Raw genomic sequence first — 25,967 nt, 5'->3', positions numbered from 1 at the left:
CGAGCTTTCTGTGTGTTGGAGTTCGACAAAAACAAGTGAGCTACAGCTGTTCAACGGATGTTTAGAACGAAGTATGGTAAGAAGCCACGAACAAAGAAGGCTATTTGCCAGTGACAACAAATTCGTTACGACCGGTTGCTTGTACCGGGCAAAGAGAAGCAGATGCCCCAATGTGTGTGAAGTGAATGTGGAGCGCGTACGAGAGAGAGATTCAAAAGGGGTCCACAGAAATCGGTGCGTCGTGCATCTCGTGAAGTCGAAATGGCTCCTATGACTGCGTGGAGAGTCCTGCAACAGTAGCTGTCTATGAAATCATGCAAATCGGAGCTAGTGCAGAAGCTCAATGGCGACGACAAAGACAAGCGTTTGAGTTTTGTTCGCAGTTGCAACAATTGAATCTGGATGGGGTGGCATTGTTGAACGCTTAATTTTTAGCGACGAAGCCCCTTTCCACACTAATGAGAAAGTTAGCAGGCATTATTGTCGAATCTGGGGTACAAAGCATCCACACGAATGCAATGAATTTGAGCGTGATTCCCCAAAGGTAAATGTTTTTTGTGCCTTCTCACGTCAAAAACTGTACGATCCATTCTTCTTCGCCGAGAGCACTGTCACGGGATATTCCTACTTGGACCTGTTGCAGCAATGGCTGATGCCTAAAATGCAGTCGGACTCTCCGTTCATCTTTCAGCAGGATGGGGCTCCAGCCCGTTGTCATCGTGAAGTTCGTGGGCACCTGAACACGGAGCTGCCGCATCGATGGATCGGCCGTGCTACAGAAGGAGACAGCTGTTTCATGAAATGGCCTCCCTGATCACTAGATCTCACTGCGTGTCTTTTTTCTGTGGGGACACATAAGAGATCTGGTGTATGTACCGCCTCTACCACGTGATGTAGCAGGGCTCCAGGAGAGAATACGGGAAGCCACAGTCGACGATGCCATGCTGGGACAGGTATGGCAAGAATTCGATTACCGTATTGACATCTGCCGGGTCACTCATGGTTGGCACATCGAATGTTTGTAAAAAAAGTCAGACTCTCTCTTCAAAATGCAATTTGCGTGATATCTGTACAATGTTTAGTTCTTGTGCAATAAATAATTGAAAGTGTTCCCGAACTTCATGTACACCCCGTACTTCGTTGTAGCTAACTGTATCACCTGCGAAAAGTCTGAAGTTACTTTATGAGATTTATGAGAAATGATCCAAGCGCTTCTGAGAAATTCGTTTCCGCATAATCTTTTCCTTGGAGTTCACCAAATTTGGCATCTACATTGGACGAGGTTTGTCTACAGTTCGTCCTTCACGTGAAAGTGAACGATGTCCTTCGGTGTTTAATGCCTCTGGAAGCTACTATCGATATCGCCGGACGCCCAGTACCGTGGTTAGCACCCTCCCCCTGTTTTTTCTCAGTGGCTGCAGTTTTGAGACCTCTAATCGCATCATCCATCTGATATAGAGCAAAAGGAGAAGTCTAACCGGGCTTGTATCCTTCACAGTTTTTCAATCAATCGTACTCTCTATGACAGCGAGAAAATTTTACTTCCATGTAAATCTTTCGGATTTTACTCGCAGGACGCAGAGTTCGACTATTAGTGGTAGACGTTACGTACTGTAATAAAGCAGCTCTTCTGGCAGAGATAATGGAACGTATGTACAGCATTCGCTGTAGACGTGTTGCTCTACCAACGCCTTCACATTATCAGGTATGTCTGCGCCCTTTTTTTGGTTATTTTGAACTGTTGTAATAACTTCGGAAGTCGAAAGTAAATGGACGGGAGATTAGCGTTTAACGCCCCATCGACAACGAGATCATTAAAGACGCGGCAATTCGAAAGTGACTCATGTTCATCTTGTTGTGCTAGTACATAATTACGTAGCTTAACATTTTACATGTATACATTATTTGGCGCCATGTGCAGAAAAATTCAACTTACGAACATCCGTCCCAGTACAAAAAGTATTTTTTCGAAGTTACAAAACGACTTCAGCATCTGGAAAAGTCAACTTTGGACTTCTGTTTGAGTCAGACGTCCAGTTTCAAACTGTAAACTCTATAATCTATGCAGCGGTCTTATGAATGACTCAACATATTTGCTTCCACTTGAATAGGACACTTTTCGCACTTTATCTATCCGTACAACCGACTTGGAGCGATGTCAGCCCTTTCTTACGATCTCGTCATCCTTGCGTATACACGCAGCTGCTGCCAGACATTTGCGGCCCCGGCCGCTTGTTGGCAGCACTTGTCTGCTTTCACTGTGTTTGTCTCTGTCCTCAGACGTTGACGTTAGTTGCTACTCTCTCCCACAGATGTCTAGCGGTCCAAGTGCGACAATCGAACAGGGACCAAATACTAAGGTCAGTTGCTTGTAAATTTCAATATAACAATAAATTTATTAGCAGTTATTATTAAGACTGCTTTCCTCTTTTCTTCTCTTTATGAGAAGCTAGAAGCCATGAGCCAATTTAAATTTCTCCGCCTCTGTCGTTTCATTTTTCTCCAATGTTTTTTCATCCTTTCACTGCACTCGTGTATCCCAATCGTTGCCGTAATATCGTTTTCTCTTCTGCCTGCAGGAGCTCCCACCTACCAAACCTGTACAGACTGTGCCCATCTATCCCATCGATAATTACAAACATCACAACAACTCCCTCCGCCCTCCTGTTCTCATCCCAATGCTGAAGATGTTACAAAATTCATGACAACTCTATCAAAACATCCGCTCATTCCAACGACCACACACCCTCCAACCAATCTTTCTCGCAGCCCCTTTCGTGTTCCATCTAAACAACCAAGCCACGTACTTCCACCACCAAGTCTACTTTGTCTCCAACCGTGTCGACACTCCAGCCTAAATCCTCTCTTATTCTCGCCCACAGAAACCACACTCTAACAATATCACAGGACGACAGCACTGCAACATCCTACTGCACAACACCTGGTCCCCCCCAACAAACAAATCCCTCGTTTTATTACAGCAGGTCTAGATTTCAGCTACTTCATAGTCATCTTCAGTGTTAAAAATTACAAAACAGAAGAATCAGGAATAAATATGCCTAAGACAGGTTACGATGAGTTGTGAGTGTAAACATAAACACCAAACAGTAACATACCGCACAACAACAAGGGGCATTAGTTCAAAATGTCACGTAGTAAACAATATTGGCTGATGTAGAACATACAGGAGTCTAATATGAACTGTAGCGGTTGCTTACATGGTTCAACTGGAAGAAATTGTGACGTCAGAGATGTGTGATGCCTTCTATTGACGCACCGGTGTATAATCAAATAATAGCGAAAATATATTATTTTAAAAAATAAGAATGGTTAAACCACAGGAAACAAACCACATGTGTGGAGCCACACATATAACACACTTGATAACAGTAAGCACAGGATAGTATGTAATGTATTTTTGCATTAGAATCTGATGGAATAAGATTCATTAACAATTCCATGCAACAGCGAAATGTACAATATTAAAATAACGCACCAAAATAATTAAAACACAGGAATGAAAACAATATGACGTACGTATGTGTCTTCACCAACAACTTCGCCGGTTTCAGACGATCAATCACCAAGCGGTTATGTTACTGGTCTTGGTAATGGAAGGGGAAGGTTGAAAGCATTGCTCCAAGAGTTAAGAATTGTTTGACAACTGGCCAGCAGGGGTTTATTAATTTGCAATGATCGCAGTGCAGTCCGTTAGACCACTCATTAGTATATACCGGGATTATGAAAGAGCTACATCTAAAAACGCTAGAAAGAACATATGATTTTATAAAGTGTCAAATTTATGTAAACTGTGTGGATTAAAAAATTTTCTTAAAGTGTTGTTTCTTTTTTCATTGAAATTTCGGCTTGATCCAGAAACAAAAGTTTAAAATGTAGACATTTTTGGATGAGTCCTAAGCTCGCTTACCTGGGCCCCATAAAACCTATTGCCAGCCCTGTCTCCCGCTTTGTCCTACACTCCAAAGGGACATAACTGCAGTCGACCACCACAATAACGCCCCCTTTCGGCCGCAAATATTCCCACTGAACTCCTTATCCATATCCCTGCTTCAAAAAAATTAACCGTTACCTGCGTCATCATATAATTCGACTTAATCATCCCATCCAGTATGACTTCTTCACCCACACAGACCACACTTTTTTCATCTATAATACTGCCACTGACCTAAACTTTCATTGCAGATCCCCAGCAGAAGTCCAGCAGTGGTATTTGTTTACTCAGACTCTCTGAGGTGAGATAGTCCACAGCCCACAACACAAAGTAATACGGCCACAGACGTCATGCTTACATCGCCTAACTAACAGTGCTCGTCTCTGCAGACTAGGATACACTCATATGTCATCAGCAATTACAAAGACATATGAAAAACTTACTCACCGCCAGAAATATCAGGATTGGAGTCAGACATGCACCAGACGTAACGTTACAATCCTCATCAACTTTTCCAGTACTGAAAAGCTTTCCATCTATTCACAGGCAGAAACTACAATCCCAAATACCCATTCCTTTACAGTACCTGACCAATGTGGGATGCCCTGAGCAAGGCTAATCCCTTTGGATCGTACCTCTCCGACAACTTCACAATTCATGATGACCCACATTTCGACTACCTCCTTTTCCCTAGAATCCATGAACGTGCTGACACATCCCACCACTTGCTCCGGTTTCCATTACTAGGATAACATACCGTGGACAGAAATGAACACATCTATCACAGCAGATGTCATAAATAGTACACAGTGAACGCAACACTGCACTCGGCCACAATTACATTACCTGTAGACACCTAAAATTCAATCCCTTAAACACGATCCTCTCCACGAGTTACCATCCTGAGCTGTGGGAAACTTCCTAAATCCTACTTTTCCTCAAACCAAACAAACCCACTGTCAATCGTTCCTTCTTCTGAAACATCAGTCTCACCTCGGTGTTAAGTTATTCAGGATTCCGAGCATACAAGTAAGCCTGATTCAATTGCCATCAAATGGCTCTGGCAGACACGTGTACCAATAGCAGTTGTAAGATCCTCCAGTGAATGAGATGTCTGTTCCTTACCACGCTACAACGGCTACACATCGATCCTCTTGTTGTGTTGTGGTCCGTAAACAAACACCGACATACTTTCGCATAGTATTTCCATATATAGAGGCCTTTTTTTAGTTATGAGATGATAATTTTGGACATACTCACTACTGTAGCCTCAGTAGTGACGGCTCGAAGCCTGTCAAATAGTCACTAATGTGGCGTTTTCTTTTACTATCATTGGTCGAGTGAGCGATTCCTTACCAACGTTTAGTTTCATCTGGACATATCGCAGCAAAGGCTACTATTATGTGTCATGTTATGTCTTCAAGAGTCGTCGTTTCTTTGTGGACCTGTCGTTTTAATTTTCCTCACAGACAAAAGTCATGTGGTGTAATCTGGTGAGCGTGGAGGTCTTCCTGCGTTTCCAGAATGAAGTATCCAGCAGCCTTGAAATGTTCTCTTAAGAAGGTCCAAGGTCATTTATTTAGATAAACTAGGGAGGAGGGGGGGGGGGGGGGGGGGGAGAGAGCTGTGTTACTTCCGCCATGCTGGTTACACATGGGTTGCGCTGTTTTCAGCAGGCTGTCTTATCGTAACGGAACCAGCATATCTGTTAGGAACTGTAGATACTTGTGGCTTTTTTGGCGCCCTGTCAAGAAAATAGGGATCAAGAATACGATTGTTGAAAATCCGGCGCCACACGTTTACACAGCAGCGTTTATCCGCTTTTTTCAGCCAGTGTGGATTTTCAACTGGGCGGTAATGCATATTACGTAGACTAATTTTGCCATGGTTTGTAAGAGATTTATCATTCGTGTACAGAATTTTCCACAGAAAATATGCATCACTTTGCAGTTTTCTTAGACCCATTCAGAGAAGTGTAATCGATTTGTTTAGTCACAGCTACGAAGTTGTAGACGGAGTGAAATGTGTAGACAATGAAAGGCGTTGGAATTTAGTGTCCACAGGAAACTCCCGTGATTGAACCAACTCGCACATTTGAACTGTTCGTAGGAAATATCGATTGTGTGTTGCCATTATCTAAATTTTAGTTGTATTCCTTTCATCAGTTGCTGTTCATTTCTGTTGACACGTTTTATTCTTCACAAGACGAGTTTCTTGGTGATTTTTTTTATAATGTTTGCAAAGACAATGGGGATTATATATATTCGATTTCCTATCTTTTCCTATCTCACGCGAAATGGAAACCACAGTGAAATTAAAAAATGTGTTATTCGTAACAATTAGCTTCACCCTCCAGCTACTTCCCTTCATAGTTTTCGCTTAGACAGTTGTTGTAGCATCAATTCCCTACGCTAGTCTGCAGCTCATTGTCAGTGTCAAAATGCTGTCTTCGTAGCCAGCAGTTCGTGTGAACAAATAGATGAAAAATAGAGAGAACCAAGTCCAGGCTGTACGGTTGGTTATCAAGCAAAAACTTCCCATCGAAAACGCTCGAGAAGCTGTCTTTGTTGCAGCTCCAGTGTGCAGACGAGCATTGACATGAAGAAGGATAAGGCCTGACGACAGAATTCCTCTTCGCTCCTTCTGAATTGCTCTTTGTAGGTGATTTTCCTGATACGCCTGATCTACACGCTGGACAAAATCAGTGGTTGAATAAAAATGTTTTCGGGCTTCCTGCATCAATTGGTTAAAATCCCACAACGCATTCCCATTTTAACCATTTGACGTGGCTGGAACCCCGAGAAAATTTTAATCGATGTTACCACCGTGAAACTCTGCATTCTTACAAGACCATGGTTGACTGTCACTTCCTTCCCTAACAGCCTTCATCATGGACGTCTGCTTCATAGATCCTATGGCATTACCTTACTGCCTGTCACACATGACAGTTACGTTATGTGGAATGCATGAAATCAGGCGGAACCCCTCAGCGTGAAGAAATCGAATGCCTGCACGCACTTCACAGATGGCGGGAGACTATTACTCTATGCAACTTATTTCAAGCTCACTCTGGCCTCAGAACTGAAAAATGAGACGTGACGGGGTGACAGGAATACTTGGGACACTGTGAAATACAACTGATCAAAGCTTCATAGGATTTTCATTGTAGTTTTAATTCCGTAACCCGTCAGACGTTCGAAAAAATCGTAGCTCTTGTACATTGAGAGGGAGTGGCGCAATCAGGCTGCCACTTCGAATATAATAGCACCATTGCTGTTACATTCGGAGGTATTCACCATAAACGAAATCATTTCCTCTTTTTCAATTGAAATATACATTGTAAACATCTGAATAGATTCTTGGGAAAATTATCTGATCTCTAACACAAGAGAGCACAAACTAATTGGCTTGAAGAGCGCAGGTAAACCCAAGAACCATACCTGGGTTATGTGCTCTCTTACAGTAGCGTCCTCTTCTGATGTGAGAAAGTGGTTTGTGGCCTTGCTTACCTTATTACTGTTCGATTAACTTTAACCCATCTCAGGTCGTTAATTAATAGCTCCTCTAAAAACTTGTTGGTGTCTTAATTCACACTATGAACATTCCTTATCATCAGAATTCTTATGTCACTGAACAGAGTCCTTAGAAAATGGTTTCCCGCAAAATTTGTACATTTTAAAAATTTCTGTTCTAATTTTCTACAGTCAAACGTTAATGTATCCACAATCAAATGTTTATATATCTTCTTCCCTTACGAAATTTGCAATATCGTTTTTAATTTTCCTTATTTACTAGAAAGTCTATACGTTAATTTCCTTCCTCCTCGTTTCCTCTGTAGTAGAGCAAACGTCCTGAATTAATTCTATTTGGTCTTAGCGTTTTCGCTGCACCATGTTGTACAGCATTCAAATTTTTTGTCAATTCCTCTTCAAAACCTATTTTCAGATCATAAAGTTCTGCAATTCATTATTACTAAATGACACGTAATAACGGTAGCTGAACTGAGTTACATGTTATTATCTATTTACCCAAACATCGATTAGCAATGCGTGGGCGCAAAAGCAGAAGGGTGTAACCCAAATACCTTAAATCGTTACCTAAGCTTCCGCTCCCTCATAATCATGGTATTCACCAGACTGGACCGAATATCGAGGTCCCAGGAACCCACATGAAGCAACGAGCTCTCTGTAAACAATGTTTGTACCTACATCTACATCAATACTCCGCAAGGCACGTTAAGGTGTGTGGTGGAGAGTAATTTGTATACCGCTGTCGCACACCCTCCCCGCTCCCCGCACCGCCCACTCCGCCTCCCCTCTTCCCTGTTCCAGTCACCAATAGTTCGTTGTAAGAACGACTGTTGGTAAGCCTCCGTGTGGGCTCCAGTATTTCTAATTTTAACCTCGTTGTCTTCTCGCGAGACAGACGTAGGAGGGTAAAACATATTGGTTTTCTCTAAAAGGAACATACGCCTCGGAACTTTAACCGTAAAACATCCCTTGATGCAGAACGACCCTCTTGCAGCTACTGACACTGGGGTTTGCTGAGCACCCCAGTGGCGCTTTCGTGCCTCATAAATGTGCCTACACTATGTGATCAAAAGTATCCGGACACCCCCAAAAACATACTTTTGATACCTTGCTTTGGAATACACGTCACGTGCCAGTGGAGCTCACAAGTCTCAAAAAAATATTGTCGTTTGTCGGTCATTATATCTACATCAACATTTATATTCCGCAAGCCACCCAACGGTGTGTGGCGGAGGGCACTTTACGTTCCACTGTCATTACCTCCCTTTTCTGTTCCAGTCGCGTATGGTTCACGGGAAGAACGACTGCCGGAAAGCCACCGTGCGCGCTCGAATCTCTCTAATTTTACATTCGTGAGTTCCTCGGGAGCTATAAGTAGGGGAAAGCAATATATTCGATACCTCGTCCAGAAACGCACCCTCTCGAAACCTGGACAACAAGCTACACTGCGATGCAGAGCGCCTCTCTTGCAGAGTCTGCCACTTGAGTTTGCTAGACATCTCCGTAAAGCTATCACGTTTACCAAATAACACTGTGACGAAACGCGCCGCTCTTCTTTGGATCTTCTCTATCTTCTCTGTCAACCCGACATAGTACGGATCCCACACTGATGAGCAATACTCAAGTATAGGTCGAACGAGTGTTTTGTAAGCCACCTCCTTTCTTGATGGACTACATTTTCCAAGGACTCTCCCAATGAATCTCAACCTGGCACCCGCCTTACCAACAATTAATTTTATATGATCATTCCACTTCAAATCGTTCCGTACACCTAATCCCAGATATTTTACAGAAATAACGTCTACCAGTGTTTGTTCCGCTATCATATAATCATACAATAAAGGATCCTTCTTTCTATGTATTCGCAATGCATTACATTTGTCTATGTTAATGGTCAGTTGCCACTCCCTGCACAAAGTGCCTATCCGTTGCAAATCTTCCTGCATTTCGTTACAATTTTCTAATGCTGCAACTTCTCTGTATACGACAGCATCATCCGTGAAAAGCCGCATGGAACTTCCGACACTATCTGCTAGGTCATTTATATATATTGTGAAAAGCAATGGTCCCATAACACTCCCCTGTGGCACGCCAGAGGTTACTTTAACGTCTGTAGACGTCTCTCCATTGATAACAACATGCTGTGTTCTGTTTGCTAAAAACTCTTCAATCCAGCCCCACAGCTGGTCTGATATTCCGTAGGCTCTTACTTTGTTTATGAGGCGACAGTGCGGAACTGTATCGAACGCCTTCCGGAAGTCAAGGAAAATGGCATCTACCTGGGAGCCTGTATCTAATATTTTCTGGGTCTCAAGAACAAATAAAGCGAGTTGGGTCTCACACGATCGCTGTTTCCGGAATCCATGTTGATTCCTGCAGAGTAGATTCTGGGTTTCCAGAAATGACATGATACGGGAGCAAAAAACATGTTCTAAAATTCTACAACAGAGCGATGTCAGAGATATAGGCCTATAGTGTGCATCCGTAATATCTTCAGTCCAGAGGAGAGCAGGTCGACTCACCATACTGCCTGCAGGGAGGGTTGGTGCCCATGGCTCCTTCTTCGTTCCCCATAAAGTTTCCTCTGTAGGTGGTTACTTTACAGCACTAAAAGCTGCAAAGAGTGTACATTTGAAAAGGGCACTGGGGCCTACTCTCACTGCTTCCCTTAATTTTTAGTGAGGTGTAATTAATGCTTCAGTTCCTAAGTCTAACAAAGGTAGTGGGTGACCTCAAAGGCTTAGAACCACAAGAAAATGTGCTAAGAATATAAATCGCCCATTTCAGAAACAGTTACGTGAGCAATTCGCAAGCACAACTGAGCTGCTTACCACGGTCGACATTTGAAAGATCAACTATTCAAGGTTGCATTGGCAATGCGAATAAACAGAATATCTGCATAATAAAACCAGAAACACACATATTCCAAGGTTTTAATTTATTGCAATACTTCCCTCCACTCCAAATAATTACACTATCTGAACAACAAAGTTTTCCTACTGTCTTGATAGTGGTACACAGCTATTCAGTCTTCAAAATGCAGATGCCTGATTCCAACGAAATGGTCAAAACAAAGTGGAACAGAACAACATGCACATCTGATTACAGCCACTTTTTCATGTTCATTGTCACGTCTCCGTTCAAGTAGTCCAATATCATGTTTTAAAATGTAATTTGTATTGTGCTTGAGTCACCATTTGCAGGCATCAGACACTGGTATGATTCATTACGATTGCAATAACCGAAGAGAAGCTTTTCAGAAACCTGTTACGACGAAACAAATAGTTAATACATTCATTCGTTGATCTAAGGATGTGTGACTGACCCAAAACAGACTGTAGCGTATCGTATACATCAGCCGACAAATGTCGTAATAGCTCTCCATGAGAAAAACATGTGAAAAGACGATGAAAGCAATGCAAAATGCAATAGTCAACGCAGGGAAAAGAAAATTTGTTTTACCAAGAGTGTGGAAATATTGGGATTCCTCACTTCAATGAGCAGTTCGTCGCTTTTGTTAGATAGAGTTTCCAACCTTTTTTGGTAGTCGAAAGTATGTTATGTTACTTTTCTTCTTTTTCAACCCACTACTGACTTTTTCAAAATGATTATTTCATGTTATTGCCTGATAAGCTGGAAGACCTGCCTAAAATTCTGACAAAACTTAAGTTTAATGAAATCGCGGGTATGTTGTAGTGAAGTGAGTATAGCGATGTAGTCACCTTGTTGCAGTATAATTCATATTGGATGAAGTTACGTGTCATACACTATACGTTTATCTGTGAAACCAGTTCTGCTACTTATCCGCAAATGTTCAAATGTGTTTGAAATCTTATGGGACTTAACTGCTAAGGTCATCAGTCCCTAAGCTTACACACTTCTTAACCTAAATTATCCTAAGGACAAAAACACACACCCATGCCCGAGGGAGGACTCTAAACTCCTCCGGGATCAGCCGCACACTCTATGACTGCAGCGAATAAGACCGTTCGGCTAATCCCGCGCAGCTACTTATCCGCGAGATAGGGTTTATAATCTAAATATTTAATAAACTGAATAATCTGACTTATGCCTTTCAGTTTCTATGTATGTGGTTCTCTACTGACGTCGAAATTAATATACATCTCGGAAGATTACAGACGAATTCGTTATATTCTCTTTATTGTAAGAATTACATTTCGGACCGAGATATCATTTGCGCCTAAGAGAGCAACATTCTGTTATGATTTATTGCCGATGCTCCGAAGCAATACTGGCGTATGAACCGTTCCCGTCAAGTCCACGAAGCGCTGTTAGTTCACGAGACAGTACACAGATGCCGCGCGGTGCTTTCGTTGCTACCTTGGCTGCTACTACTGCCTAATGGTTTCGGAGGTAGTGTGTAACAAAAATGTCCGATTCATAATGAATATGTCAAAGGAGATATCACATCTAGTGGACTTTACTGAATAATGAAAGGAATTAGGTGCTGATGTTTGGAGAAATTAGTTGTATATCATATGCTATAAGGAGCGAAAGAAGGAGCTTCGCCTCTGTCACTAAAAATAAAATAAGTGTACATGTGCAGGATGTTTCTCAGTTGCTATTGGACGTCTGTAGGATTGGTAGAAAAAGTTTTTACAAGGAACTTCTCTCCGGAATTGGATGTAAAGTAGATTTGGAAATCGGAATATTCTCGAATTTCTCTCTTTATGGTATGTTCACAATGTGGGAAGAGGGCGCTGTCGTCAATCACAGTTACGATATAAAAATTCGGGGATAAAATTTACTAGAAACAAAGTAATGAGCTTACAGTGAATTCGATTTAATCTCCTTCAAAGTACTGCCTTTCGGTAGCAGTGCATTTATCCCAACGTTGAATCCATGAGTGGAAGCATTTATAGAAGGCTCCTTTTGGAAGGACGTTCAGTTGCTCTGTTATGGCTCTCTGTGTAGGTATTGGTGTCTATTTTGTTCTTTAAGCAGCGTTTTAATTTCTGGGAAGAGCCAGAACTTCCATGGCGCTCAGTATGGTGAGTAAGGCGGATGTGGGAAAACAGGAACACCTTTTCCGGCAAAGAAACTCGCGAAGCAAAAGCGAGGTGTGATGCGGCACCTTATCCTGATAAATAAGGAAGCCGTTGCCCCATTTTTTCTGTCTCTCTCTTCGTACGTGGTTTCGCAAACGTCGTAGTACGCCCTTGTAAAATATGGCGTTTGCTGTTGTTACCCTTGAAACGAAGTCTGATGGTACTATGCGATCAATACGGAAAAAGAAACAATGAGCATAACTTTGATATTAGATTTTGATTGTGTGCCTTTTTATGGAGAGGAGAGTCACTGGTTTTCCGTTTGGAACTGAATTTTCGTCTCAGGATCATGCTCATAGATCGAAGTTTCATCTCCATCTGCAATTTTGAACATGAAGTCCGGACCTGAATGAAGACGGTCCTTGAACTCCGTGCAAACTAACACACGATTTTCCTTGTGTTCATCACTCAAGTCTGGGAACAAATCTTGCACTCGCTCGTCTCATTTGCAAATTATGGGTTAGCATGCTTTTGTATGGACCCATACGAGGTGAAGTTCTTCGGTAAGCTGTCGAATAGTTATTCGCCTGTTTGAACAAAGAGTTTTTGCCAGTGTTTGGACTTTTTCTTCTGTTTTTGAGGTTAATCGACGTCAAGAACGTTGCTCCTCTTCTATAGATTCATTTCTGTTTTTAAATTGCTTTTACGCAATCTTCAGAGTTACAGCATTATCACCGTAGACCAGTTTCTACGTCTTGTGAGTTTCTTCACTTCTATTCAATTTGATTTGTTTCAGTTACGACGGTAGCCTATATGTAGAGGAGGGTGTGTAGAGACATTGTCATTACCTGCAACAGTCCTAAACAAATAGTGAGATCTGATCGCGTATTGTAGATACTGTCGAAGTACCAGCTTCCAGGCAACAATGTTGTATTAACTGATATAACTCCTGTCTCATTTCCATGCGAATTAAAGATTTTGTTTATTGACGCCTGACGAGAGGAATTCATGTGCATGAAAGAGCTGTTGGTGGTAATACCTAAAAGCTCTAAACTAAATAAAAAAGTAATTAACTATACTAATATAAGTAGAGTAACGCGTGTTGATCTTCACATCACTGGCAACATACATGTCTTATTAAAAAACATACGTATCTTGTACCATTGGTGCAGAATTCACTGCCGAAAAAAATAGTACATCCTTTTAGACGTTTCCAATTCATTCATGATTTATTGGTGCAACAATGCATATGGAGTACATGAAATGATTACATTTACAGATAAAAAGCACAAGCGACTCTGAGGTAGCAGGTATCGACCCATGCTGACACGCCCATATTAGTATGTGGCGCAGCCTTCTTGGGCGGCAATACAGGTCGGCAGCTCGTGGTCTCGCGGTCGCGTTCTCGCATCGCGTGCACTGGGCCGCGGATTCGATTCCCGGCGGGGTCAGGGATTTTCACAACCGTCGAGATGACTGGGTGTTTGTGTTGTCATTGTCATTCATGAAAGTGGCGAGATTGGACTCAACAAAGGTTGGTAATTTGTACGGGCGCTGATAAACGCTCAGTTGAGCGACCCAAAACCAAACATCATCATTATCATCATCGGCAATACAGGCACTGACTCTAGCAACCAGTCGATTGTACAGTTGGAAAATATTGTCCTGACATACGTTATATATTGGTTTAAGAGTCGCACAAGTCACTTCTCGTCTCTTCAAACCCCACACATGTTTAATTTGGGGGTTGGGGGGGGGGGGGGGCGCAAGTCCCAGTCTATGAACGAGACCATCCTGTTGGAGGAATACATCACCTTCCTCTTGCAAGAACGGTTAAAGTGCAAGTCTAACAACATTCCGCAGTACCGAGTGCTGTTTAGCATGCCCTCCAGAAGCAGCAATGGTAAACAAGACTGTAGCTTGTCGCAGCCCAGACGATAAGACCTGGTGTGGGGCGAGTGTGTCTTGGACGAATGCACTCTACGAGGCAGCCCTAAGCAAGCGATCATTACTTGCGTGCGGGCAGAATCTGCTTTCATCAGTGAAGACATGGCACGCCATTTCATTTTCCAAGTGATCCTGTGATGGCACCATTCGAGACGTGCACGTCGATGCCAGGCTAGAGTTGTGTGTGTCCTCAATCCCACTGCTCATAACCGGTTCTTAACAGTTCGTGTTGACATGTCCTGACTTACAACCCGTCTTACCTGTGCTGTGGCAGCTGTACGATCTGCCACTGCCGCCCTTACAATACGTCAGTGCTGCGTGGACGTCCGGAGCCTCGTTTACGTGTGTGAAAATGTTCACGTGACCACTGATACCAGCGTCATTACTCAACTGACACCGCACGTCCAACCTGTGTGGCAATTCTCTGGAAGGGCCAACCCACCAATCGACCACAATTCGACCAATTTCGAACTCGCTCAGTTGGCTGAAGGAAGCACGAGTGCATCTGTGACAAGGTTGCCTGCTTCCATCATTTGTTTGCACCACACCGAGTCGTCTGGTTCTGAGCATTCCGTATTAATGTGTAGACACAGAAGGCGCTCTGGTAGCTACCCCACTACACTATCTGTAAATGGAAGGGGGAGGGGCAGGGATGAGAGGAAAGGAAAGGGAGTACTGATGTAAGCTGGATCGGGAAATTATGCAGAATCAACGTCGACAAGTGCTGGCTCGTGATTAACCCGGGATCTCCTGGTTACTAGGTGAAAAATGGTTCAAATGGCTCTAAGTGCAATGGGACTTCACATCTGAGGTCATCAGTCTCCTAGACTTAGACCTACTTAAACCTAACTAACCTAATGACATCATACACATCCATTTTTGGACAACATGGTTGTGGAGAGAAGCAGCGATTAGTATGATTAATCAATAATTCAAAAACAGTCTTAATCGCATCTATTATTATTATTATTATTATTATTATTATTATTATTATACCGCCAACCAGACGCCACCAGTTTTATGTGTGTCACAGATTGTTTTACTTTATACTATGGCACATAATGTAATATACCTTTACGAATTTTTCGAGTTGACTTCGGAACATTAGTTATTATTTTATAATTAACACTATAATTGTAACTCCTTTTAAAAGGAATGGCTCCGTTTTCTGTTATTTACTGTCACTTAAATTTATGTTAAACCAAGGTGACTAGTAATTACACTGCTGGCCACCGTAAATGCAACACCAACAAAGACAAGAGGTAGCACAACAAAATTTATTTTGTAGATAACATGTTGACCAAGTATCAAATGATTACGTTTACAGACGTCTGTGACATGTGGTTCCTGCCAGAATCAGTAGCCAGAGTAGCCGCCATTGTTGGAGATCACCGCTGCCACACGTCTCGGCATTGAGTCAAAGAGACGTTGGATGTGTTCCTGGGGTACAGCAGCCCAAGCAGCTTCCACACGTTGCCAAAGATCATCTGGTGTGGCAGCTGGGGATGTAATCTGGGTCACTCGTTGAGCAACCATAGACCACATGTTTTCTATCTGCGAAAGATCCGGAGAGCGAGCCGGCCAGGGAAGCACTTCAACCCGGTTATTGACGAAGAACCTTTGGACAATGCGTGCCACGTGTGGTCGCGCATTATCCTGTTGAAATATGGCTGTGGCCGAGCCCTGACGGTAAGGAAGGACAACTGGCTCCAGCACCTCGGATATGTAGCGCCGGCTATTTAAAGTACCGGCAATGCGTACTAGAGGCGTGCGAGAGTAATATCCAATACCTCCCCATACCATAATACCCGGTGCAGGAGCAGTGTGGCGGTGCATAATGCAGCTGTCCAGCATCCTCTCTCCACGGTGTCTCCACACTCGAATCCGACCATCGTGGTGCTGCAGACAGAAGCGTGCCTCGTCAGTAAAGACAACGTCATTCCATTCTGCCGTCTACATCCGTCTGTCATCACACCATTGGCGACTGTGGTTCTGCGTCAATGGTAGACGAAGCAATGGACGTCTTGCGGACAGACCACTCTGCTGTAAACGGCGTCGAATGGTACGCGCAAGAACTGGATGATGCGTTACGGACGCAATGTGTTGTGCTATCGTTCGGGATGTCACTGAGCGATCCGTCACTGCCATGCGCACAATTTGCCTATCAGCACGTGCAGTGGTGCACCGAGGTGAATGCGATCGACCACGTCGGTCCGTCGTACCCTCCTGCATCCAACGGTCACATATCCGCATTACAGTTGTTTGGTTTCGTCCAACACGACTAGCGATTTCTCAGTATGATAATCCACAATCTCGGTAAGCCACTATCCTTCCTCTGTCGAACTCGGATACTTGATCAAACGATGTTCGCTGTTGTCTACGAGGCATAACTGATCGTCTTGTGAAATAACCACAAGGTAAACACACGTGCCGAACGTACACTCGTCGAAATCGCCAAGCCTTAAATGGCGCTATGAGGTGGCGCCACAGGCGCGCGTGATGTGCGTCTGCGCTGAAATTCTAATCAGTTGCATACCTCATCGCTGCAAACCCATGGTGTAAATTTCACTTGATTCGGATGCTTCCTTCAGGGTGTTGCATTTACGGTAGCCAGCAGTGTACATATAATAAACTGTATTGAATGCCGTTGATCGCCGCGGGGGGTGTTGCCGTCTATTCACGTGATCAGAGTACGCTATTTAAGCCCATACGAAAGGTTAGTCTCGCGCCCTCTCTCCCACTCCTGTCGCCCGCCACGACGACTTTCCCACCCTCCCCACCCTTCCGCCTGCAACTACCCCTGCTTCTTCTACCCGAATCACCGCCCGCCGCGCCACAGTCGCCGCCACAGAGCGACCTACCCTCTCACCCGGTGCTACTGCCTCATAGGAGGGCCTTGCCTCCCACCACCTCCCCATCCATCCAGTCCCTCATCCCTCCTCCCAGGCGCTGCAGTCTGGAACCACAAGACCGCTACGGTCGCAGGTTAGAATCCTGCCTTGGGCATGGATGTTTGTGATGTCCTTAGGTTAGTTAGGTTTAACTAGTTCTAAGTTCTAGGGGACTAATGACCTCAGCAGTTGAGTCCCATAGTGCTCAGAGCCATTTGAACCATTTGAACCTCCTCCCAGGGAACACCTGCAAAAAAATCTTCCAAACAGCCCAGTGACGACCTCTCCTCTACTCCCTCATCCAAAAAACCACTTCCCGCCCCACCTCCCTCTGACCCCGCCATGGATACCACCCCACCTCCGTCCTTTCCAGCGCCCTCCCTGTATACCTTCGTCCTAACCAACCCTGATCCCATATTACTGGATGCCTGCACCCTCACCCTTGAAATCCGGAAGCACCCATCACCCAACTTATCCCTCGCAGAGACTGTTCGCATCAAGTCCCCCTCTCCCTCCTTCCATACCGATCTCCTCCGGCGCCTCCCCCACATCACCTTAGGGCCCATTCATCCCTCACCCCTTACGTTACCTCCTCCTCTCCTCATCAGCCCCAACCGCCACGTCATCTGCCGACCCTCATTGCTGTTATCACAAAACTCAGCCCTGTGGTCACGGAGGCTGAGGTGTTGGCGGAACTGAACGCCCATCCTCCCCCAGAAATCCGCTTGGCCCACTGTATTTACAACTCCTCTTGGCCTACTTTCCTCATGCGTATTTTTACAGTGTCCGCCTCCTCCATTGACCACCTCCACACGCAGGGAGCCCTGATTTTCAACTGCCACCACCATGTTGACCCATTCTGTTCCCCTCCTCAATCCTATCGCTGCCAGCGCTGTCTCCTGTACAATGACCGTCTCACCCAATACTACAAGAATCCCCTCACCTGCCCCCATTGTAAAGCCTCCCACTTCCTTAAACAGTATCCCAACCTCGCCTCCCCCCCTTCCTGCAACACCTGCACCGAACCTCACCCCACTTACTCCTCCAAATGCAAAGCCAAAACCCCTGTCACCAACCCTGAACTGACTGTCCCTGTTCGCCCCATTGACCACCCATCCACCCTAACAATTCCCTCCACCCTCCCCCTACAGCAGAAGACATCATCCGGTTCATCACCATCATCCTGCAGAACATCCACCCTTTCCAGCGCCCCCACACACTCCAGCAGATTTCCCTTGCACCTGTTCTGTTTTCCACCTACACCACCTACTCCCACAACCAGGCCCACTTTACCTTCACCTGCCTCGACACCCTCGTTTAAGCCCCTCTCTCCCCTTCCCACATCATTCCCCCCTCCAACCACCTGGCTCATCAACAGTATCATCTCCTCTACCTCAATATTCACTCCCTCCCTGCAAACCAATACCTCTTCATGCATACCCTCTCCCAGCAACAGGTTGAATCCTCAATCTTTAATGAAACCTTCCTCCAACCCCACGATGTTATCTGCATCTCCACCTATCTCCTTCACCTCACTGATAATCCCCTTCCCCTAGCCCGAGTTGGGGTCACTATAGGCCACCTCAAGCATCTCCTTGTCCCACCACAACCCCTCCCCAATGACCCAACCGAACACCTTCTCCTCAGCCTATTTTTCCCTTCCTCACCATCACCTGTGACACTATCCATATCTGCCCAGCAGCTCCTCTCCATTTCGACTTCATTTCCCATGATGACCGTACCTTCTCCACCTATGTGATCGCCATGTTATCCTCGCTTCCCCAAACCTCCTTGGTCACATCACCATTGATGTCCTTGATCCTGTTGGTAGTGACCATCTCCCTGTCCTTCTCACCATCATCTCTGCCTGTCCCACCCCTGCAGCCACCCACCCAGCTGCCCCTTCAAAGTCTGTCCATGACTACTGCTGTGCCAATTGGGATGCATACTGGGAATCCATTGCCTTACAGGTCAAAAGCCACCCCCTCACCTTTCACCACCCTGCTTCCTTCAGAAGACCATCACTGACGCTGTGGAGTCTCATGTTCACCAAACTCATCCACCCTCACCGCCCTATGCTTCATCCACAGGCCGCCCTTCTTCTGCATGAATCCCGCAGGCTCTACTGCTCCTTCCTCCGCACCCGTGACCAGGATACACTCACCCGACACCGGCAATTACAGCGACACATTCGGAACCTCCTTACAGCAAAGAAACGCCGAGACTGGCGCCAGACATGCACACGCCTCAACTCCACCCTCCCTGTCAAATCCTCCAAGTACTGGTCAGCCTTCCACCGCCTTACTGGTAGCCATCCCACCCCACATTACCCCATCTGCCATGACGATCGGCCCTTTCCTCTCAGTAAGGCTAACGATTTTGCTTCCCACCTTACCGAGGTCTTCTCCATTCCTGGCGATCCCCATTTTGATTACTCCCTCTTCCCCACTGTCCATGAACGCACTGACACCTCTGTGCCCCTGCTCGCCCCTAGCTTCCAGTTCTTGGATCGGTTACCCCCTCAGACATCAACACTCCCATCACCACCCTCGTCGTCCGCTCCAAACGCAACACCGCCCCTGGTCATGATGGCATCACCTACCACCACCTCAAGGAATTCCCCCCCATCCTTCCTGTCTGTCCTTGCTGCCCTGTAAAATGTCCTCCTCTCCACTGGATTTTACCCTGACCTGTGGAAGACTTCCCGTGTCCTGCTGTTCCCTAAACCTAACAAACCCCTCTCTGATACCTCTTCCTAATGTCCCCTCTGCCTCACCTCTGTGTTCAGTAAGGTCTTTGAGTCCATCCTCTCTCACCATATTCACTGCCACCTTAACCAGCAGCACCTCCTTCCCTTTACCCAATGTGGCTTCCAGCTTTCCTTCTCTGCTGACGACCAGCTCCTTAACTTTACCGATCTTCTTTCCCTCCAACTTAACTCCACTATCTTTGTTTCCATTGATCTCCAGAACTCCTATGACTGTGTCTGGCACCCCCCGGGCTCCTCCTCAAACTCCAGACCTATGCTCTCCCCATCAACTTTGTCTCGTTGCTTCCTTCCTCTCCCATCGTCCCTCCTATGTGACTATCCACAATTCCAACTCCCTACTTTCTACCCCTCTGCCGGCGTGCCCCAAGGTTCTGTCCTTTCCCCTCTCCTGTACACTGCTGATATGCCCAAAACTCCCCCACCTGTTCATCTTCTTCAGTTTGCTGATGACACCGCCTTCCTAGCCCTTTATCCTGCCCTTCAACGGTCCCAACGTACCCTCCAAACCCAACTTGACCAATTCACCACTTGGTGCAACCAGTGGTTCCTCCATATCAACCCCTCCAAGACCCAGGCGATCATCATAGGCCGCACCACCCGCTCCTTCCATCTCCATGATTTCTACCTCATCATTTCTGACCGTCCTATCCACCTCACTCCTACCCTCAAATACCTTGGCCTCACTCTCGACCATCACCTCACCTGGACTCCCCATGTCCTTACCATCCAAAACAAAGCTCACAACCAACTCCACCTCCTGTAACTCTGTCCAGCCGGGCATGGGATCTGCATCCTTCCACCATCCTTCACAACTATAAATCTTTGATCCGCCCCATCCTCTGTTATGCCAGTGTAGCTTGGATTTCCGCCCCTCCCCGATTCTATAAGGCCCTTCAAATCCTCAAACGCCATGCGCTCTGCCTCGCCTTCTGCATCCGCCTTCTGTCCCCGACGCGCATCCTCTACGACCTCATCCCCTTCCCCCACCTTCTCCTTTTCCTTGAACACATCTGCACACTATATATTGTCCACTGCCTTGATCCCCCTCACCCCTGGTGTCTCCCTTCCTCTCCGCCCCCAACCCATTGCAGTGAGTTTACCATTGTGTCCCACCCTCTCTCCAACATCACACCCTCCATCTCCTTTCCCAACGCAACTTCCACCATCTCCCCCTCCCAGATGATGAGCTTCATCCTGACATCTACCCTTCCTACTTACTCTAACCCAATCCTCCTGCCTCCTCCTCAGGGCTCCCTCTCGTCTCTCTGCCTTCTCCTGAGCGGATTCCCTCTCCTACTCCCCCTCCCTCTCTTGTGCTCCCTTTCAGTGTCTCTGCACTCACTCCTGCCTTGTCTTCCATCTTCATTTCCTGTCCCACGTGTCTCCTGCCTCTTAGTGTACCTGCTGACACCCCTACTCTCTTCATCCCGCCACCTCCCCTGCTGTCCCTTGCTCTCCCCTCCTTTTTCAACCTCTCTGACCTTTCCCTCGGCAGGTCCCACATGGCAGTTTTATTCTTCATTGTGTGTGCTCCAAGTGGGTTTTAAGTGTGTTGTTCTGGAGTGTTTTTAATACTGTGGCCGACTTTTAACCTGTGCATGTGCATTCGGTGTCTTCTTTATGTTTTCCGAATCGCAAACTGTGTTTTTTAACTTTCTGGTGACTTTTTTAATTGTCCCCCATGAACGTCTCCACGCCAGTGTTTTACCTCCATTTTCCCCCCTTACTCTGTTTTATATTCCCTTTTTTATCGCCTTATATATGTAACATTTTATCTTCGTTTTAGTTGTCATGTCACTCGGCTGAAGAGCGGCGGATTGTGCCTCTGACAGCCCTCCCCTGTCCATATGGGGCAGGGGAATGAAATTACAATAAAGAAAGAGAAAGGTTAGGCTTGCATGGTTTCCTGCCATTATGTAGACAGGAGTGACACCACCAGCAGTCGACCAATGGGTTACATTTTTTAAATTTATGTTATTTTAGTTGTTGCATAATAGAGTCTTTCTGAGGGATATCTATAATATCACAGTGTAAACGGCTAGAAGATGACCCCTACGTCAGGTTGAAACCGGTTGGCGGTATAATAATAATAATAATTAATGCGATTAAGACTGTTTTAGAATTATAGACACACATCCATGCCCGAGGCAGAATTCGAACTTGCGACCGTAGCAGCAGCGCGGTTCCAGACTGAAGCGCCTTGAACCGCTCGGTCACAGCGGGCGGCTACGAGGAGAGGATACACTATTAGCGCATCTTCGTAACTATCTCGGCACGCCTGATGGCAAACCCACATTCCCACCGAGCGCCACCTGTCCGCAGTACCTGCCCAATTTCTCCATGCTCGCAGCTCAGAAATTCTTGCAGATGGTTGTTCATTCGAAATACCAGACACCACACATTTATATATTGATTTGCCTAGATGAGCAATGGATCCACCTTCAGTGCGGACGCTCCAAAAACGTCCGACCTCCTGCAGGAATCTGAGTAGCGAGCATGGAAGAAATGGACAGGAACTGCGGACACGTGGCACTCGGTGGGAATGTGGGCGGCCGTGAGGCATGCTGAGATTGTCCACAAGGGTGCGATAACACACTGTGTCCTGGATGGCATAGTGGTTAACACACGTGCCTAGTAAGCAGGAAATACCGGGTTCAAATTCCTGTTCAGCACATATTTCACTTGTTGCCGCTGATTCCGCGCAATGTTACAATGCAGCTGACATTAGTACATTCAATTTCGTTTCCTTTCTCACTCCCTCCACCTTCAATTTACATGTAATGAATCACAGCTGCGGTTTCCGCATGGTGTATTTTTTTCAGACACGTCCGAAAGAACAGACACCCCTCATTCATATAGCCACGCTGTCTGTTGGACTACGTTGATACCGTTATCAGTACATCTACTATTCCCCAGGTGGCACATGCAGTCATCGGATAAAAATCGACGTCTTCTTTCCACATGTACAACTTTTTTTTCCAGCAGTGTACTTTCTACAGTATGCTGATTTTGTCATTAGAGAGTCTTCAAACAGCAGTCTTCGGTACTGGAGACAGGTAGCTAATTGCAATTTCAGTTATAAAAGTACTTTCGACCATGAGAATGTAAGCAGGAGATGGTCGCGACTGCAATTCATCTTCAACTTTTGTGGTCCTGTCCTCCTCAGTTGCGCGTAATACTACGGTATATTGATAATTTTCACTTATAGACCGTCTGACAGCAACTGAATAAAACACAATTATAGTGCCATACGCGTTTCGCCTTTATTTTCTGCAAGGCATCATCAGTGGCAGGTTGCATAGACAGTTTCTTACATATTACGCTCCTGTTGCATTTTTGGTGTTGTTCTTCTTCCTATGAGCGCCAATTTGCTGTTTTTTCCGCATTCCACAGCACTATGCACTGAACGCTTGTTTTAATGCAATGTTTTGGTTTCTGTTGTGCACCAGGTCTCTAAGCTAAAATAAATTAACAATAAAGCTGATAACTTACAAAATCAAATATATTTTAATGAAATATCGATGGAGATTATGAAATTAGGCTTATTTATTTATTTACATATTTATCAGTTGTTATTTCTCAATAGATTTACTATTTGCTGCCGGGCAGCTACTTAGACCGAGTCTTATAAATATAAAGATAATTATTGTTATTCGTGAGAAGCTAAGTAAATTTACGTAAGTTTTGTATTTATTTCATCTCAATGCCAACGATTAGTGATTACATTAGTTAACTAAGGTTTATGGAAAGATAAAGAGATTAGAAAAGGACGGAACAGAGATGAGAAGAAGAAAAACTAAGTCTGGCGTGTAGGAGAAAAGAAAGGCAAAGTAATAGCCAGTCGCAAAATATGAGTTCCCCAAAAAAAGGAACTAAATAAAATTAATATGAGTGTATTAGCTGTAATAGCTTATGGTTCCTTTATAGTACTTGGTGAATGGTCATGAAGTAGTCGCTATCCATGACTGTGAACCGGGAGCGGCACAGCACTTGTCCACTGACAGTTGGACTCTAAAAGTGAAGCAACCATTATTCTGATAGTCTTCCGCAGTACTATGCAGGTGTTTGCTACTTGGCATGTAAAGCACATCCACTGGGAGTGATTGCGGACCTCTTTGTTGTGTGGCACTGGGTGTCTTGGTGACACTGTGTATCGATGCGCCTGCCCGGCACCCTTTACTGCACGGCGGGGTCAGGGATTTTCTCTGCCTCGTGATGACTGGGTGTTGTGTGCTGTCCTTAGGTTAGTTAGGTTTAAGTAGTTCTAAGTTCTAGGGGACTGATGACCATAGATGTTAAGTCCCATAGTGCTCAGAGCCATTTGAACTTTACTGCACCGTGCGTCTCATTTGGTTCGAATATCATTTCATGAACTCCTACAGTGATGATCTGTCACCTCACCTGACAATAATATTAGCTTGTCGTTGAGGGCATTGCATTTCTCTTCCTTTTTCGGCGGTGTATAACAGAGAACGTGAAGGCTTTAATCTTGACAGGAGAAGTAAATGATCAAATAAACGTATAATGTCATTCCATTCGAAAGAATCAGGTGACTGACCTGTTTTTGCACTTATTAGAGGCCTAGCAGAATATTACACACTTTTCTTGCGATATAGGCACTGTTCCACATGTTTTGTTGTTTTCCGGCAATCCACTTTTCATGCAGGGGTTGCAGAACCTGCGAAACGCTGGAATTATCAAGATAGTGACAGGAATGAATACCAGATTGATGGATCGCCATCCGTGCCCCAGTTTTGTATCTCGGCCGCGGCTAGAGCCGTTGATCGGAGCATTCGCGTGAGGAATTAACTGTTAATGCTGTCTTAACGATTGCAGCGCTTCCCAGGTACTGTCGCGGTTTATCGGCTGTCTAAGTATCATTCTTCCACCGGGCAATCACATTCGTGTTTTCGGAATGCCACTGTTCAGTGTAGCGGTATACGATACAGCCTCACCTGTTGAGATATGTGTCAAAGTACTAATGTGATGAGTACTGATCAACTGTATATTGAACCTTAACATGTTGTCCAGTAAAAGATAGAAACTACCAAATCCAATTCATACATGTATCAAAATCAACTGCTTAAGAGCAAAAATACTAGGCTTATTCATAAATTAACCTCCGATTGCCGATTCAAAAAAGGGAAAAATAGATACATTTCATATGCAGTCTCTACTCACTTGCTGACGTAAATTCTTCACATAGTCGCCAGCCAAATTTAAGTGTTTCTCGAATTGTGACATCGGCTTCTGTATCCATCATCAAGGGCCGGTACCGCGTGATTCGTCAGACAGTTACTGACAGCATCTTCAAATGCATCGTCAGTCGTGAAGCCCTTGCGTAGCCAACCAGGACTTCGTCTTGAGGAAGAGATGAAATTTGCTCTGTGCCAGGGTCGGACTATAGAGAAGATGCTGAAAAATCTCCCAATCAAAAAGTCAGAGTTTCTCCTTCGTTCAGTTCGCATCATGAGGTTGTGTGTTGTAGTGAAACAGAATGATAATCATCCCGCTCCGTTTCTTCGGACTGAGCTTTCCTAAGAGTCTCACACTCTGCCTGCGACGTCACAGTATTTTCACACGTTACTCTCACGAAACCTGTTGCCAAAATTACTTTACGATTCCTAGAAACTGAAAGTATCGTTTTTCCGCTTGACAGCGCCTGCTTGAATTTTTTTGGGTTTATTGCGATAGTGAATATCCATTCACTGTTTGGGCTGTTCCTGCACCCATGTCCTTTCACAAGTCACGGCTCTGTTCAGAAACAACTCTTCTCTTCATGGTAGCGCTGAAAGAATGTCAAAACCGAACCCACTCTTACAGTTTTGTAAAAATTGGCTAGACATTTTGATACTGACGGTGCATAAA

This window comes from Schistocerca americana, chromosome 4, assembly GCF_021461395.2.
Source record: "Schistocerca americana isolate TAMUIC-IGC-003095 chromosome 4, iqSchAmer2.1, whole genome shotgun sequence".
Lineage (NCBI taxonomy): Eukaryota > Metazoa > Arthropoda > Insecta > Orthoptera > Acrididae > Schistocerca > Schistocerca americana.
The sequence above is the reverse complement of the archived record's forward strand: the minus strand, read 5'-3'. Positions refer to the sequence as shown.